Source organism: Ictalurus punctatus, chromosome 3, assembly GCF_001660625.3.
Source record: "Ictalurus punctatus breed USDA103 chromosome 3, Coco_2.0, whole genome shotgun sequence".
Classification (NCBI taxonomy): domain Eukaryota; kingdom Metazoa; phylum Chordata; class Actinopteri; order Siluriformes; family Ictaluridae; genus Ictalurus; species Ictalurus punctatus.
The window spans coordinates 1,256,592-1,271,773 of NC_030418.2; the positions used below are offsets into that span (position 1 = coordinate 1,256,592).

The 15,182-nt window shown below is 42.2% G+C and overlaps 1 protein-coding gene across 6 annotated transcripts in view; it reads left to right on the forward strand.

The window, feature by feature from the left end:
• The first annotated feature begins 200 nt into the window (after nt 1-200).
• esr2b (estrogen receptor 2b) overlaps nt 201-15,182 on the forward strand; it is a 28,960-nt gene continuing 13,978 nt past the window's right edge. Inside the window, exon 1 of one of the 6 annotated variants that reach the window (XM_017462395.3) lies at nt 201-220. The gene's annotated coding sequence lies outside the window, so the exon portion shown is untranslated. 6 annotated transcript variants of the gene reach the window in all.

Sequence of the window (15,182 nt, forward strand, 5' to 3'; positions counted from 1 at the left end):
CATCAGCGTTATTCACGTCACCTGTCAGTGGTTTTAATCTTATGGCTGATTGGTGTGTGTGTGTGTGTGTGTGTGTGTGTGTGTGTGTGTGTGTGTGTGTGTGTGTGTGTGTGTGTGAGACTTTACTGTCTTCTAAATGTTTTTTTCTTTGTGTTTTTTTTTTTTTTTTAGGATGATTAAAAGCACAAATTGTCTACGGCTACAGAAAGCCGAAACACTGGTAAGTACAATGCACACACACACACACACACACGAGCATCTTAAATACTCTGTAAAAACTCCACACACACACTTTATACACACTCCGCTCATCCTTCTCAGAGATCAGGTTGAGTTTCAAGGTCGGATCAGTCTCGGTCACGTGACCTCCGCAGTCCAGGTAAACAACATGCATGTTGCCATGGCAGCAAGGTCCCTGTTTCCGCGTAAACAACGTCCATGTTGCCATGGTAGAGAGGTCCTTGTGTCCGGGGGCACACACTGTGGACACGGGGGCACCCAGAGTCGCCGCAAAAGAACGAGCAGACGTGTTCAGAAATTTAGTAAACAGCCAAAAACTTCACCAACAGTTTCACTCGCAAACAAGAGGGTTTTTTTTTTTTCAGTAATAAATTCAACACATTCGCAAGCTTTGTGCACATTTTGGGGGAGAAAAAACATCTCTCTCTCCCTCTCTCTCTCTCTCTCTCTCTCTGAATGAAACTTTAAAAAAAAAAAAAAAAAAAAGTTTTTCATTTAACACAAAGTATGTCCCAGTGAGTCAACTCTGCGGTTTGAGTGCAGCCGTAAATAGCGCAATTTTTTTTCTCGAACGGATTGAAAGTGTTTACACAGAAGCGAGGAAAGAGAACTTTCCGGAAAATCATCCAGTAAATCGTACCCAAAAAAAAAAAGGTTACCAGAATGTTCCCTAAAAGGCGCATCTAATCCGATTTGTGAGACAGTGGTGGTGACTCTTCAGTAATAATAATAATAATAATAATGCTAACGATGGGCCTCATTCATCCGTCTTTTAGAAAAGTTGTGCGTAAACCGGATGACACAACCCTCTGCGGGATTTTATAAGCGTGCGTAAATATGTCGACGAGCGCCGCTCGCTTGTAAATTACCGGGCGTGTGCAGAGCACGGCTGATTTGCATGTGGTGACGCCCAGAAATCTCCACGAAGGAAAAGCTTTAGCGAGACTTTCTCGGAGGTAGAAGTGAAAGTTATTTAGACTCACGTGGATGCCAATTAAAACGCTAATATTTATCTAACAGGGTAGCAACGTCTAGGCCGGAAATCCCTCGTGTGATCTTTGATGCCGCCTTAGAAAAGCAGAGGGGCGTGTTCCAATTAATCAGATTTTTTGCGCCATCTTGGATTTTTTGTCATAGACTGGGCCAACAAATCTCACAGCGAAGTGAGGCTGTGTCTCGGCAACGACCTTGTGCACTGATCTCGGTAGGCGGCTTCAGGACCGTGACCTGAGGTTACGCAACCAGATTTCACGACAGCGGCACCTACTGGTCAAAAGTTACAATAACATGCCTAAAATGTGCCCTTTTTTTTTTTTTTTTTTTTTTTTTTTTTTGCTGCTCCTTCTTTCCGATCTTCACCAAATTTGCCACACGTCATCTTGAGACCTGTCTGAGCAAAAGTCATCAAAAGAACTCTGATATTCAAAACGGTTCTCCAGCGACATACTGGCGAATACGTGAGACTACAAATCATCCGTGAGCCCCTTTGCCTGTGATCACGGCTCTGCTTTCCTCTCATTGCTTATGCAAGAGTTGTAGCGTGTCCGTGAGCGTGCGCGTCACTGGGTCCGGGTGCTTGGCCCCCGAAAATGCTGCTTGCACCTTTAATTATTATTATTACTGTTTTTATTTATTATTACATGAATGTCAGCGCATCTACAGTTTATCTGATGGCCTTGTGCCCACTTTGTGTAAAATCCGCACCTTGCAAAGCCGTCGTGTCTCTCTGAGTGTTTTCTTTTTCAGAGTTACTTCGATTTATTTATTTATTTATTTTTAAACAGCCCTGTGCTCAGATTGGATTCTGCCTCACTTACTCCATTACTTTTGATAAAAGAGCACATCAAGTGAATTAATGTACTTGAATGGAGCGGTGAAAGTGGTCAGGACACCATTCGCCCTGTTCCTTGGCAACTGACTGCGGAAAGAAAACGTCGGGAATACCGACACATTCCTTCAGACGTGTCGGTCGGTCACTAGCGAGCAGTATTTCAGGTGTCCGTTTGTTTAACGCTAGCGAGCCTGCCGGCGAACGTGACCCGCAGTGCCGGTTTAAAGACCCGCAAATGCCGAAAAGGTAACGTTGCTGATAGCCGGCGGATGCTAGCGCGGTGATGTCAATGCTGTGCACAGCGCTAGATAACGTCCGTGAGCTCCTCCGAGTCATCCATTTCACGCCGGCACCTGTAGTTCGGATCAGATTTGATCAGCGTTCGAGTCGGAAATGTTCACGCCGTCATGGAGCGAAGGTGCGCTCTTCGCAGCAGCCAGAAGACACTCGGTTCACGGCCGCTTGCTTCAGCCTCGATTAATCCTCCCGTCCTCGGTACACGACCGAAAGTATCTTCCTGTCTGAAAGAAGAAGCAGGACTGCTTCAGGCTATTACGGTCTGTAATGGATGTTACTCACGTCACAGCGTTGATGGTCACTGAACCCGGAGAGGAAGACGAATGGAATCGCTAATGCTGCAGTAATTATTCTGAACGTTCCGTCCAAAAGAGCAAAGTCTACTGCTTTCATTGATCAGATTTACAGACGGAGGAAAGGAGCGATGAGATGGAGCAAGACAGAAACAGAGCGTAAGATGGCTGTATATATATCCATCTTATATATATATATATACACACACACACACACACATATATATATATATATATATATAGATGGATAGATAGAGAGAAAGAGAAGCGCAGTCTTGACTCCTTGGAGGCTGTTTATTTCCTCCTCGTAGCCTTCATGTCGCCTTCAAGGATTGTGGGAAATCCATTCAGACTAGTTAGCTGGAATCAAAGAGGGGAAATCTCTAATGTGTGCATGAGAACGAGAGAGTGTTTTGTCAGTTCAGTTCAGAATTGAATTGACAGCAATGGGGAGTGACGGGAGACAGAGGTAGAGAATGAGAGGGGGGACCGAGAGAGGGAAAACGGGGGGCGGGGGACTGAGAGAGAGAGAGATGGGAGGAAGGAAATCGTGATGTTTGTGCGTGCGAGAGAGCGGGAGAGAGATTTCAGTCTTGAAATGTCGGAATCGGATTGACGGAGATGGAGGAAGAGACGGAGAAGGAAAGACGAAAAGGGAGAGGGGGAGAGAGGGAGAGAACGAGAGAAAAATAAACGTTACAGCTCGACCGTTAGGACGCGCCGACACTGGAGACTCCTTCTGCAAGTGCTAAATGAGCGCCTCCTGACAAAACGTCAACGAATGCACGCGTTTCTTTTTAAATCCGTCCCCGTCCCCGTGACTCGGCTGTTGCCATAGAAACGATAACGCGTTAGGGAAAACGAATCGCCCGCTGCTGACCGGGCTTCTGAAAGGAGCAGAGATCAGCTTGGAAGTGAAAAATTGAGCTCTCCCTCGAGTGACTGTACAGGCGTTCGGCCTGCTGGCTCTGATTTTTCGGTTTTAGGGAGCTTATTTCCCCTGAAATCCTTTCCAGGAAGTGCTTTCCAATCCTCTGGAGGCCTGTTAGGAAAAAAGCACGTTCTACATCAGGCTTTTTTTTCTTTCTTTTTTTTCCCCTCTTTCAAAAGTCATTCTTCTACATGATGGGGGGAAAAAAGCATTTCTCAAAGAAAAAGAGAGTCAAAAAGGCCTCGCAGTCAGAGATTTTTCAGCCACCTCTTTACTTCTTTCCCTTTGTCACATCCAGAAAGCTGCAGGTCTAAATCTAAAGTCCTCACCAAATCAAAATGGAAGTTTTGTGTGTTTTTTTTTTTAGCGTGAATACGTCCGTCTTAAGCTTATCTATAAGCTACTGCGCTCCAAAACAATGTAGATGATACACGCATTCAAAATGTACAGTCTTTCTCTACCACCGATACGGATCGACAGTTTTGATGACATCATTCTGCACTTCAGCTTCTCTTCACGTTTCCCGTCCAATCAAACGCTCGCTAGAATCCGAAGCGTCCCGCCTCCGACGTTGTAATAATCCGCGGTACTAACCGTCAAGTACGGCTTAGCGCGGGCTGTGAGGTAAGCTTCGACAGGGGGAGGAGCCACTCGAAATGTCCCGCCCTGACTTCCTGTTTCGGTGGAAATCACGTCAACACACGGGGACTTTAAACGCTATGCCGTAGTCGTATCATTTTCGCAGGGATGTCGAGTTTAGCGCTGTCAGGAAACCGGTTTGGAGCTTTGAGTGAATGCGTGACTGCGCTAGCTAGCTAGCTGAGATTAGCTTAAATTAAGCCGGAAGTAGAAGATTGTCAAATCCCTCCCTCTGACCTTAAACCTTCTGTCAATCACGGTATATTAAACAAGTGGTCAGAAGAATGGGATACATGTATAAACAACAAATCACATGGAATCCATCTTAAAATCCCCAACAGGCTAAAAGTGAAATCTCTTCTAAAGCACGATTCGATGTCACTCAAGAAGTCGTGCATTTCTGCAAGTCCCCACGTTCAATACATTAAAGGGATTTTATTGGACTGTCCTGCTTTTAATGCAAGTAGACAACTTTTTTTTTTTTTTTTTTTTTTTTTATGTAGGAAGCTCACTTAAGGACTTTTTTAGTATGTAAATATAAAACATCTCGTATAATCTTAACGGCTGTATTTTCCTTTCGTTTGGTTTTTACTTTTATTGTATTTATGCGACGCTTGTAATTTTCGTAAGTCCGTTTTTGCCTTGAAGATAGCCACAGATGCGGACATGGCGTTAAGAGCTAAACTCCTACGACGACGACGACTACTGACGTTAGCTTATCCATCATGCTAGTTAAAGTAATAAGAACGAGAAGCTGATGTAACCTACCAAATGAAACAATTTTTTTTTTTTGCAGAGAAAGTCTCCAGGATTTTCATCTTCAGTAAGTTCTGCCTGTGGAGTTGGTGTAAAAAGCGGCGATTAGCTAACCTTACCAAGCTGTTTCCAGTGTTCGCTGTCTAACTGTAGATCTACTGTTACCTGCCTGGGTTTAATGCCGTCACTTCGTTTACTCACGTTGGTTTGCTAGTTATGACATCAGTATCACAGCGAGCTAGCTTACACATCAAAATGTGCAAACCACCCCCCCCCCCCCCCCAAAAAAAAAAAAAAAAAAAACAACAAACAGCTCCTTGTTTAGGGTCTGTTTACACAGACGAGTTCACGGAAGAACCAGACGTGGCTCAGCTACAGAAATGTCAAGAGTTTTAGGTGCGTGTTGGAAAACGCGCACACGTCCACGAGGCTCGACTGTCCTGAACGAAACCGTCAATCCTCTCATCGACAAAGCGTCGAATCACTCCCGTGAAACACGACGGAACGCCGTAGCCGGAAACAATCTGTCGAGATGTAACTTTAAGTCTCTCTCGTTTTCTGTTTACGCTAACGCGCGAATGGCCGGGGTTAATATTGTACCGCAGTCAGCCACTAGAGGGACTCTGGGACATTTTGGCTTCACTTTTCAATCCCTCTTATTTCACACAGAGTCCGCTCTGGTAATCGATCCAACGCAACTGTCAAGATTTTCAGTGCAAAATAAACGTTGAGGGGAAAAACGTTGTGCTTGTTTTCAGGTGCTCACAGGACGTGACTTTAGTACTGATCGTGTTGTCTTTGTGCTCAAAATACTCAACACGACCCCGGTGAACTGAAGCCCTCAACTTTTTTGTTTGCAGGCAGAGCGTGGATGAGTGAACACTCGGAACACCCAGTCCAGGTCAAAGTCTACACCTAGCACCAGACATGCCCTTTGGATACGGTGTGGCAAGCAGGCGCACGTTTAAATACGCCATAAATCCGCTCCAGCACGCACAGAGTTAATATTCAATTGATTAAAGCCGTCCCGTAGGGTGAAGTACAGTTACACCACTCCGTGCTGGCTGTCCTGCGCTGGATTGACCGTTCGTTCGCTTTCTGTAACAGAGGTGCTGGCCGTAAGTCAAATCGCAGGTCGACGCTAACGCGCCCGCTCTGACGCGTTATCGTTTCTATAGCGACAACTCGTTCGCGCACGTGATCTCGGGCTGATTGTACGCCGGTTTAAAAATGTCTCACTTAACGAAGAGGAACGTGCGTGCAAGTAAGTGTCGCCGCGGTGACGTTTTCAGTAAGGAGATGTTTGTTTAACGTTTTTACGGAAAGAAGGAGTCTCCAGTGTCAGCACGTTCTTTTCATGACGAGCTGCGTTTTTTTTTTTCTTTTCTTTTTCTTATTAATGTCGAGAGAGAGAGGAAAAACGCCAGCTGGTGAGGGAAGAGTGTTTATACTGTAGCTGCTACGACGTGACTTGTGTCGCGGACCTTCTACAGCAACGATGAACTGTAACTATAAGCGGATAAAAAGTATGATGTGAAATACTCAACTTCAGGGCGGTAAGAGTTGATTCATTTCCTGTAACGGCATGTCAGAGGTTTTTTAGTCCTTACACACGGTACAGAGAGTCGCCAGGTTATTCGGAACACCTACGTTTTTGCGGTGCAAAAAAGTATTGGCGCCCTCTCTACTCTATTAGAGCTTACTACTGAGCAGGTTATATGCGGTCCTGTCGCAGACAGGTTTATATAAATTGCGACTCCAAACTACGGAAAGCCAACTGGCATCACAAATCGTGATGTTTAGACTCGTGATGTTTAGAATTGGGAGCCTTAAAAAATGTTTTCAACCTCCTTCAGCACCGTTTCCTCCCGTAGGCACATGCTGTTCTTGTTTGTTCTCACTATCGGGCCGTATCTGAAAACATCTTCTTCCTAACGCTAACGCTCGAAACGGCTTACTCCGTCTCGACCCGTCACGCTCGCACGCTGTTGTGAGAAGCCGTGCTGTTTTTGAGGAAAAGAGGGGGGGGGATGAAAAAGTTTTCAACATCAAGTTTAGCGCGAGCGTTTAAATGTCAAATCTGGTGTTGAGAAACACCATGCAGTCGGTCTCTCGAACGTCGGATCCCTGCTATGAAGCGTGTGTTTCTGAGGGCCGGCGATTAAAGTGCGCGCTCGTCCCGGCTTTTAGTGGAGTTCACCGGGAACGAGGTTCGTTTGAGTCAGGGCGCTTTTACGATTCGTCAGCGGAGCAGTAAACAGATAGTCATCCTATTTTCACCGCCGGGGAAGACGGATTCTCATCAGGGGAGAGATTAGCGCACACTGAGCTCTGAAAATGCGCACTTAAAGCCCTTTCAGTTTGACCGCTCCAGCAGGGAGGTGTAGACCCGGCCGCAAAGTGGGAACGTGCGAATGCGTAGAATTATGGAGGAGCGCACTGGAAGAGCACACGGCCATGTATAATTTCACATAATTCTGGCTGACCGGCAGGTCGACTAGATCCACACTTCCGGACTGGAGAATATTATTTACCGTGCGATGATTCAGATGGCTCTCTTCTATCACTCGAAATCTTTCATTATCTTTAAAATAAAATAATAAAAAAATTTAATAGGTGCGAATTAATGTAAAATAAATGTGTTAAAATTCAATACATATATTTTAAGCTTATTCTATTGTTTATGTTTTTACTTTCTGTGTATTAAACAGATGAATTATTTTAAAAAGATGACCGCATCCAGTAATATGTTGTTGTATGTATTCAGTGCGTGTTTCTGTGGCAACGGTGGGTCGAATAACCGGACTAACCTTTATAATATCAGTCTAAAACTGGATTTAAAGAGAAGCGAATCAGTAAATGAATCACATGAAAATGAATCACATGAAAATGAATCACATGGAAATGCATCACTCGAATAACCGGACTAACCAGCGGAGCGTTGTCCTGAAATGTCAGAGCCGAAGTCTATCATCGAAATGATTTGATATAATTACGACCCGGAAGCGCCTCGCACGATTCCTTTCCCAAATATCAGGCCAGTTTCCCCGGAAGTGACGATTTTGTCGAAACGGTGCTCTATTCGCAAATGTTTTACGCGATATTCCAATTTTTCACGTAAGTTAAATTCCCAACTTGGATGGAAACGTAGCTACTGTGTGCTTCCGGCGTTCTGTACGATATGACCCCGGTAAAACCCTGCCGGAATTCAATAACAGGCCGTACTGTGCCGTTAGTGTCCGATTATACAACGGAGATCCTAGACTTGCGATTAAAGAAAATCGCTACGTCCTGCTGTACGCGGTACGCGGCCATGCGGCACGGGTTTGTAGCTCCTCGAGTAGAAAGCCTGAAATTGTTTCACGTTGTTATAATCGTAAATACACTCGGCGAACAGGGCGTCTGCGTGGAAATGACCTGAAAGCTGTAAATCATCCTCTAGCTTCTTTCCATCACAATTCACCCTTCAATAAACCTCTCTTCTTTTAAATCTGAAGAATGTATATATAGATGAGCGTATCTGTAGCTATCCTGTCCAAGACCGCCGCCGATCTCGACTCCCGACCAAAGGCTAAAATCGGGCTGAAAAATGCAGTGTTAAGCTGGCATTATACATTTTATAATTGCATGAACTATTTACATGCTGTATTACTAAACATGTACTAAGCAATACACAATTCTCTCTCTCTCTCTCTCTCTCTCTCGCTCTCTCTCTCTCTCTCTCTCTCATACGTAGCCTAACTTGTACTTTAAAGTTCTAAACAAGGGACAACCTTCCCCACAAGGACAGTTACTCTGTAAGAGCATGATAATGACCTCCACATTTATAAGAAATTAAAAAAAAACAACAATGTACTTTGCCTGTTTAAAAAAAAAGAAAAGAAAAAAAACATCCGACTGGAACATGGTATAACAAACAGCTAGGGAGAAGCTGGCAACTTTTTAAAAAAAAAACCCCTTGAGGCTTAAAATATATAACTGATAACATGAGTAAAGAAAAAAACATTATACATACATTATTATTATTTTTTTTTTTTTACATTATTTACAAATAATTAATTTTAATAGTAATTGCTGTACAAAATGTATGCAGTTTAGGATTGTTGCATCATACAGGCTGATTTTAGAGGTACAAATTTATCTCCAATAAAAAGCTAGTTTTAAAAACAGCCAAGACGTATTTCTTTCATTTGGGATTTTGTAGACACCTGACCATCACACACACACTCGTTTGTTCTTTTTGAACATCCCAGTCCAATGGTGTTGAGGTAAGGACTCAGTGTAGGACACACAAGTTCTTCCAGTTCATGCTGGAACAGGTTTGGGTATCTTGGTTCTCAGTGAAGAGAAATTGTCATGCTACAGCACACGGAGACATTCTATACAAGTGTGTGCGTCCAGCTTTGTGGTAACAGTTTGGGGAAGAAGCACGTCTGGGTGTGATGGTCAGGGGTGCACATACTTTTGGCTTTATAGTATATGGTGCACATAGTGGGAGTTGCAGATAGACTAGAGAGCACTTAAACAGCACCCCGTCATAATCTAAATAATTATTACATATAATTCATTAATAATTTATTAACACGCCGTCCATATCACGGTAAAGAAGGTGGTACGGTGTACAGCGCGCTCCCGCCGTGCGCGCTCTCGCCGCGCAGGGCACGTCGCCCCGCCCCCTTCTGCTGTCCTCTCCTGTCCACGAGCGCGCGCCCGCTCTCTCGCAAATCAGCAGTTGATCAGAGTAGAAGAGTGAAACCCGCACGCGCGTCTGTTCCCATTTACCGGGTGAGTCTCGATAAATAATTTCGCGTTTTTAAATTAACATTAAAAAAAAAATCCTCATTGGTTTTTATTAACACAGATTACCTCGCTTTATTTCAGTTTTTAACTTATTTCCGAAAGTTACTGATACGAATACGTTTTGTGAGCGGGGTTTATTTTTTTTTCTGTGCAGTCGCGCGCACCAGCCGTTAAACTGTCACCTTCTGACTGAGATTCTGAGGCGAGGGAGAGAAAACAAAACTTTAGCATCGATGCTAACTCATTCACGAGATACTTATAACTCGTGTTCAGAACAAAACAACAACAAATTTTTGTACATGTAAAACATGGACTAATTAACTTAATTATGCTCAAGTAAAATATGATTTTGTTCTAATTGACTAATAGCCTACAATTACCCTAATGAATATGGCTCATCGTGACGTCACGTGCAAATACTGACTTGAATACAGTTTTGTAGTGTTTATAAATCTTTGACAGTGTTCCCCCTCCACCCCAACCAAAAAAATATCAATTTTAAGCATATTTGATATAATTGTATTTTATTGGATTTGCTCCAAATTTGCCAGATTATTTATATATATATATATATATATATATATATATATATATATATATATATATATATACATACACACTTTTTGTTTCCTTGCAAAAACATCAGTGTTGTGGTGCTGTGTACAGCAAACAAGCTTCCCAAATAAAGAAAATGTAATCATAAATATGACATAATGTCATGAACGTATCGTAAAATGCGATAAGACGGCCAGGAATTGTCGTGATTTGATAATTAGTTATCTCGTAAGTATTATGCACGGTCTTGACGATCGATTAAAGGTACGAGGTCGTTAACAGCTTTGAAATGGCGGTGTATGGGTTGTTGTTTTGTTATTTTGTTGTAGTAAGTAATTGTAGTTTTAAATAAAACATGTAAAACTGGTCAATCTGGTAGTCAGGGAGCGGACGGTTATGTTCTGGATCACGAAATAGGAATTTCAAACAATTGCCGATAATTAGCTAAACACCTGTTGTTGTTGTTGTTATTATTGTGGATGCTTCAGAGTGTCTGATAGAGACACACACACTCCCTCTCCCTCTCTCTGAGGGATAACCGTAACGAGTGCAGCAGGCGGAGTGTGAGCGTTCAGGAGATACACACTTATCACTCGGTGATAAAGGACGAGGTGATAAAGAGGAGAAGGAAGAGGTTAAATGCAGTAAAGCCCTCGGTGCTGGATTAACACACACACACACACACACACACCTAGACATCATGCATGTGTGAAAGTTGTTCGTCTTTAGGTGGCAGAATGTTAACGTTTCGGTGTATGTTGTGGCTTTGATGTCTCTGTGCTGTGTGTGTAAACAGGTGTAGTGTGTTATTAGTAAGGAAGAACACATGACGGACCACGCTGTTATATGAAAGTAATGCACGTCGGCGTGGTGTGATGTGGCACGACACGCGGCGGAGTGCTGCTACCCCTATAAGTAGTGTGTTATTTTCGTCAGTATGGAGTGTGTTGTTCCACTTATACCGCAGTGATTTACCACGATTACAGCATTTCAGTTATTAATGAGTGACACGTCGCACATTTTAACAGTTTATAGTTAGAGGTAATCTTGTGGAACAAGAGACAAGTTAGTTTCTTCCTCAATCGCGATAAACGTTCGTTCGCTCGCCTATCTCCTCTGTCCTGAAGACGTACCCAGGCTGAGAAACTGTGTCTGAAACTGGAGACGCCTTCCATAAACTTTAAATAAATAAATGTTTCCTAAAAAAAAAAAAAAAAAAAAGTCATGTGCATCATAGATTATAGGTTTTACTGTGTTAAACACCACCGGGTTTTAATTTTTTTTAATTTATTATTATTTTAGGATTATGTGGAGCGTCCTCTGTACATTTCCCCGTGTATGAGCTGTTACTATAGAAACAATAATGTAACCTGACGTCCATGTTACAGCCGGACCGTTGTATTTAAAAAATGATGCGCACTTTCTGACCAGTCAGATTCCAGAATTCAAACACACAGTGGTATAAAATATATTTGATGTCCGTTGTTTTATATGCTGCTATCCAAAGCCATATATATATATATATATATATATATATATATATATATATATGTGTGTGTGTGTGTGTGTGTGTGTATATATGTATATGTGTATATATATATGTATATGTGTGTGTGTATGTATGTATGTATGTATGTGTATATATATATGTATATGTGTGTATGTATGTATGTGTATGTGTATATATGTATATATATATATATATATATATATATATATATATAAAGGGTATTCACTTATTTATTAATGCACCATTATTTATTATTATAAAGTTTCCTTTGGCAGGGTGCATTTTCTCTCTCTATCTTTCCAGAATCCTGATTTGTAAAAGATATTAATTTGGGCTGAGAAAATGAGATTATCTCACATGATAGTTAATGGTCTGTGTGTGATTGGTCGTCTTCCACGTCAGTCACATTGTATTTTTACATGAAAGTAGGCGGGTCTTGGCCGTACTTATTAAAGAAACATACTGAGACTAATAGTCCAGTCTATGAACAGCGCTAGGTGGCGGAGAGTGATTTCTCTCTCTCTCTCTCTCTCTCTCTTTCTCTCTCTCACACTTGTTTTTCACTCTATATTCGTCCTGTTCTGTTATATCAGTATATCTCTCTCGCCGTCTTCCTCTATCTGTCCGTTTTTTTGTGCTTATTTAAAAATATATATATATATTTCTGTCAGCAGGACACCCATTTCACCTCCTTCTTCATCTCGGGGCTTTTTTTCTCCCTCTTTTTTGTCCTTCTCATCTTCTTTTACCTCGTCACCCACAAAGAGACAGGCGCCTTCTCAAGTGCTGCTCTCGTGCCTTAATTAAGAGAGAGGGACAGAACCGGGCCAAGGACTGGACAGATTAAGTGTGAAAGGGGAAAAGCTGAGTAAACGTGTGTGTGAGAGAGAGAGAGAGAGAGAGAGAGTTTTATGTGCTTGTATCTATGTATAAGTAGGGACTGTAAGGAACAGTATTGTTGAATCGCCCTTGAGTTTGTAATGAGGCCTTATTAGGATGGTGTGTGTGTGTGTGTGTGTAGGGGCTCTTCATCCTGTCCTTGGCCCCTTGTTCACCGCTGGCATGCGTATCTGGCGTCCCAGTCTGTTTTTTTTTATTATTATTATTCAATTAAAGGAAATGTGCTCATAAAATAAAGTCTGTCTGTTATTTTAGACACAAGCGAAGATGGTCTGATCAAAGGGATAAAGGAGAGGATGTAGCTCTCGCGTATCACGATACTTCTCCACGTTTGTGTGATTAGCTTTTAGCTTCGCTAAGTCATAAAGTGCTGCATTAAAACGGCAGAAAAGGAGAATGGTTAAAGCAAGTTTGATGATGCGTTTACGCAACGCTTACGAAAGCTACTTTTGTTCAGTGTGGTTGAAGTCAGGGTTCTGCTCAGGGTCCTTCTGACCTCCGTCGGTTTCCTGGAAGAAACGTGTGCAGCGTCGTTACTCGAAGAGTCGCACCGCCGTCAAGTTTAAACATCGCAAACGCAACAATAGTTAAAGGTGGTGTGTGTGTGCGCGGTTGAATTCATGACCCTGATCGGTCAGGAGGTGCGGATTAATCCTATATAACCGCACGGCTCTAACCGTATAACGACAGTTCAAATTACGTTATTGTTTCTGTGGTAACAGATCATAAACAAGGGCTTGCGCAGTGTGCGCGCTACTTAATCTAAGACTAGATAATAATGGCTTTGTGGTGTCCTGAGTGTTCAAGGTGTCAATCAAGTGTGGCCTTAGGCCACGCTCGTCCCGATTATTTTTAGCTGCGTTGGATAAAAAAAAGTGTCCGAAAAAGTAAAGCGTGCATTATGATAGATGGGTTTTAACTGTAACATGCAGAATAAACTGCTTCCTCGCAAATTAATAATCATCATAATAATAAAATATCATAAAGTAATAGTGTTTAGTCATGTGGAATGTGTTCAGGCGTCAACTCCGTGCCGTGAGCGAAGAAGATGCCTTGGCTGTATCTTCCAGCGCTGTACACAGGTAGGTAGGGGTGTGTGTGTGTGCGTGTTTTGTGTGTGCATGCTCCACTTTAAAGGAACAGCTTGTCTCGGATACCGTCTCATTAACAGAGTTGGCAGCGAGCCCTTTCACCTTTACCTCTGCTGTATTTGCCATGGCAACCATCCAGGACACACACAGACAAATCAAAGAACACCGACACACTAAGCTGTTTGTGTTTCAAAACTGTACTAAAGATGCTGCATCGTTTAATATTTATTTTTGTGTCGTGAAAGAAGAGTTTGTTGAGAACGTAACTTTAGGGACAAGTCAGTTTTTATTCTATTACAGTAAACTAAAATGGACGCTAACGAAGAGCGACGAGAAAAATACCTTTTAATAAAAATCAGAACAAAGCGAAAGTTGGATTGAGATCAGAAACGAAAAATAGAGTGAGATGATGAATATATTTTTAAAAACGTTTATGCGGACGAGCGATACGTCAGAATGTACCGTTTTGTTGTCTGTAGCACGTTTATCCTCTTTGGTGTTTTGAAACTAGTGTGAAAAATTTCAGTCTAAAAAAAACAAAAACAAAAGACGCATCAGGACTAAACAATTCCCCTGAAAGTCGACTCGAGCTAAACAGCGTTTCACTGGGACCATGAGTAGAATATTATAAAGCTGTGAAGATGATGACGGTAAACACGAGGAAGAAGGAAAGGAGGATAAAAAGATGGCGTTGGGGCTTAAAAAAGGAGGAAATGATGAAATTGTAAGGAAAATAAATCTGTGATACAGAACTAGAAATTTCTTGGCAGGTCTTTGTGTGTTCTGCTTGCCACGATGATGTCGGGGGAATTTAACAGCGCTCTGTAATGGTAGCAGTCGTGTGTGTGTGTGTCTGTCCCTATTTATTTATTTATTTATTTATTTATTTATTTAACCTTAGTTTCCTCTTCTGCTTTTGGTCACGGCCAGTTCTGAACTCGTGTAATGAGATTTGATTGTCCGGCGTGTTAACAAATTTAAGAGTGGAAAAGCACCTTTACAACCTTGAAAGAAAACGACTGCAGACTCCCATGATTCACCTCTAGCAGTTATACGTTTCAGTTTGTACTGCAGAGCCCGTGTTCGGTTTTCTATTTTAAAAATAAACAACTAAATAAATCTGCGTGTTCTCCGGATGTTTGCACCCAGGCTTTTTAATCTGATATTTTCAGTGAAAAGGTCAAAGATACTGCGAGATTTCAGACTCTTTTCTTCTCGCTCATTAATCAAAACTGTAAACTCCTTGCGCGTAATTAAAAAGAAACTCATTAAAGAAAAATTCTTTGTATCAAGTGAGAGCACTTTTAATGTGGTGATATTCACGTCTTGTGTTCTTGAT